Genomic DNA, 3,544 nt, shown 5'->3' on the forward strand with positions numbered 1-3,544 from the left:
TTTAATTCAGAAAAAAATTATATGGTTCCAATATTTGATAGTATAGTAGCCCAAAATATGTAGACATTTAGTTTTTTTTATTGCTAGGAAGAAAGCAAGTTTAGTATAAGCAAATTGAAATAAACAAATTGAGGAGAAATCCTGACAAAAGGAATTCAAACATACTCTGGTTAGAGGAGGCTGGAATTTGACATGTTATTCTTAGGCCTTATTCTTATATATGGCAATTAGGTTTGTAGGTAATCTGACCTGACATGCATGTATCTCTCACAGCTAGAGTCCAATGGCTAAGTACCTTAGTGTGGTTAAGAAAGAACTAATCAGATGGGTAGGGCATTTTGGTGGCCGAGCTACCTGGAGGCCGGAATCTGGGCCGTGTTTTATAGCGCTGTGATGTGTGCTGTTGTGTTTCCGTTTCCTTATACACTGACTATGAAGTTGCAATACATCAGTGCCATGGTCTTCGGTGCTGCGTTTGTACACGGGCCTGATGTTTGTACCTGTCGCACACGTAGTGGGCTGGTGGGTAATTAATGGTCTTTAGAAGGGCCCATGTGACACTGCAGATTTCCTGCCTCGCTAGACCATTCATCCCCTTCTTGCGGCAGCTCGGCGTGCGACGGAATCGCCATGGATGGGCTTCGAGGAAGCTGAATCAGGGTAAGCTCTCCACGGATCTCTCACTTTATCCCATTGTTCTACGAATGGGAACAAGTTATCCCTGTAGATCATGTTTCCTGTGCCAGCTAGCGTTGTCTGGTTCCACTGCCCATGATGTTGGATCTGACGAGATGAATTTGTGCGATTCGTTGAAGATTGATTCCTAGAGTTCCGTGGAGATGAATTTGTGCGATTCTTAGGAGGAGATATCTCTGTTGTGGAGTCAGTCGTTGCGTCTATCCATGAAGCTCGCGTGGACTCCGAAGATTTGATTTCCTCTGAGCACACAAACTGGCTCTATGGATGGTGAGCATCCTGGCGCAGGGAGGCGCCTTTTGGATGCAATGCCGGGGGAAGAGGAAGCTGGCTCATACAACGGTGCTAGCGAGGTTGTTGCCGATTCAAACGATAGGCCACCTGAAGATATCAGCGATGCAGCCGTTCAGAGAGGATGTAGATGCAGAGAGCGTGTTCGTCTCCAACTCAAAAGGCTCCTGCTAGACTCGAAGGTAATTAAGTTCCAAACCAATGATAAAAAAACTACTTTCTAGCTGATAGATGATAGCTTGTATGGAACTTTGTAGTGAGTTATCCATGATGGTGTTTGGGTGTGCTTGAAATATCTGTTTTTAGAATGTCCAACAAGAAATAGTTTGTTTTTCCGATGGAGCTGACACAATGCATGTCCAACATGTTGAAAAACTGCAGGATTAGGATTAGTAAGGCGGCAGATGAGAGGGAAATCAATCCAAGCAGGGTTCCTGCACTCGAGGCTTCAATACGTGCTTATGCAAACAAAAAAGCTGCTGTTGTTGTTCATCCGGCACTGAGGACAACTTTTGATTTGGCTGAAGATCCTGAGTTCAAATATAGTGTTCAAAGTCGATGATGAAGGTCGAGTGATAACTCTGATGTGGACAACAGGATGAAGCATTGAGCAGTTTAAGTGCTTTGGTGATGTTGTCACCTTCGATACCACATACAAAACTAATCTTTATGACATGCCATTCGGCTTTTTGTTGGTGTCAACAATCACTTTCAGAGTATTATTTTTGGCGCTGTGCTGATGATTGACGAGAAAGTCTGCACTTTCAAGTGGATTTTCACCGAGTTCTTTCAAATGGTAGGTGCGCCCCAACCGTGCACAATCCTAGTAACCTATCATTTGTAGAAAATTTTATTAACTTATTTCTGTTGAATATATTGATTTTTCTTATCATAATTTGTCTCCTCCCAGTTACTTATGATGATTGTATGATACAAATGCAGGGGGTGTGGTTCTAACTCATAACTTGCCTATTGAGATTTATGCTTCCAAAATTTATACTAGGACAATGTTTGAAAAGTTCAGTGAGATGCTTTATGAAGGCGGGTTGTATATGCTGGTTGAAGTTGTACAGCGTCGTGAGTACACCACCGGGTATGTTAAGAAGAATTTGAGAGAAATGCGGTGCAAGAATTACTTCGTCGTTCAAGTGAACGGTCCGGGTGATGAGTTCAAGTGTGAATGTGGCATGTTTGAGCATTTCAAGATGGTGTGCAGCCATGCGCTTAAGGTATCTTTCCTTTTCTGTTTTAATCCGTGTGCCAAGGAAATTATGATATACTCCCTCTGATTCAAAAAAAGTGTCTGCATTTATTGTGCCTAGAATTTGTGAAACTAGGCGACAACGATGTGGATGCATATAGTCTTGCTATGGAGCAACTGAGAAATGTGAAACCAGTAGTGAAGCCTGTTGTTGCTATACGCGACGGCATGGGGCTATCTGGCAGAGAAATGGCAGCTGATTCTGTAGGATCAGAGATAGGAAATAAACAGCATTTTGGTCCACCAAAACCAGCGAAGTGGTTCGGAATGCTCCGATAGTTTTGTAGCACCATTGAAGAAGAGGCCAACGGGTCGCCCTAACACAAGTCGCCAGAAGGCGCCATAGAGCAGCCGGCTAAAATGACTAGATTATGTTCTGTTTGCAGGGGTCAGGATCACAAGAGCACCACTTGTCTGCAACAAGGCGATCTTCCAAAGGCATCGAGGAAGTCGCCTCGATGCTCAAGATGCAGCTTGTGAGGTCACAGAAAGAACACTTGCACCAACCCACCAAAATCAGACTTTCAAGATTGATTTCAGTGTGACTTCTTGAAGCTCGGTTTGCTAACTGAATAATCCACTGTTTGTCAAGTGAGAACAACACTCCGTAGGTGTGAGCTGGTGTCGCTGTTGTGCATGCCTTTGTTAATCCCTCTATTGCACTGGATTTGTGATGTTGCTATGACCAAATATGTGGTTTAACTTTTTTAGTGATGGGAATTCTGGGGTTCTTTGTTTCTTAATTAGATCTTTGTCAGTGTGTTCTGATGTTTGTCGTGTGTAGATGCTGAGGCACCAATCATTTACAGTATATGTTGTCATGTTTGTCGTGTGCAGTGCAGGCGAGACAGTTTAGTTAGAACACATGACGACCGAGTCAGGGCCTGCTTGGATCCAAGGGACTATTTTTAGTCTGACTAAAAATAGTCTCTTTTAGAGGCTAAAGTTCCAAGCACCCCCGACTAAAGAGAGGCTAGAACTAGTCTTGAGGCTAAAATTTTTTAGTCACATGAAACCTACTAAAATATGTATTAGCCCTCTCTCTCCTCATTTAATTCCTCTCCTTTAGCACATGCGAGTTCTGGATTGGATGGTTTGGAGGATAATAAATGCTCAATAACTTCATTTTAGTCTCTTTAGTATTTGGATCCAAGCATGGGTGAGGCTAGCAAGTTTTAGTCCCACTACTTTTAGTCATGGGACTAAAACGTATCCAAGCACCCTCTCAATCCCACGCTGCTCCTTGTGGGATCCTCACTATGAACATGTTACATGTGTGGCCGTTTGATGGCAACT

The 3,544-nt window shown here is 43.1% G+C and overlaps 1 long non-coding RNA gene across 2 annotated transcripts; it reads left to right on the forward strand.

The window, feature by feature from the left end:
• The first annotated feature begins 519 nt into the window (after positions 1-519).
• Positions 520-2,987, forward strand: LOC119363624. Of its 2 annotated transcripts, none has more exons than XR_005174172.1 (5): positions 520-660; positions 816-1,169; positions 1,369-1,787; positions 1,930-2,216; positions 2,635-2,987. It is a non-coding gene; the product is annotated as an uncharacterized LOC119363624 (long non-coding RNA). The 2 variants fall into 2 exon arrangements; XR_005174171.1 differs by having other exon boundaries at positions 1,369-1,783.
• Positions 2,988-3,544: the final 557 nt, after the last annotated feature.

This window comes from Triticum dicoccoides, chromosome 2B (genome assembly GCF_002162155.2).
Source record: "Triticum dicoccoides isolate Atlit2015 ecotype Zavitan chromosome 2B, WEW_v2.0, whole genome shotgun sequence".
NCBI lineage: Eukaryota > Viridiplantae > Streptophyta > Magnoliopsida > Poales > Poaceae > Triticum > Triticum dicoccoides.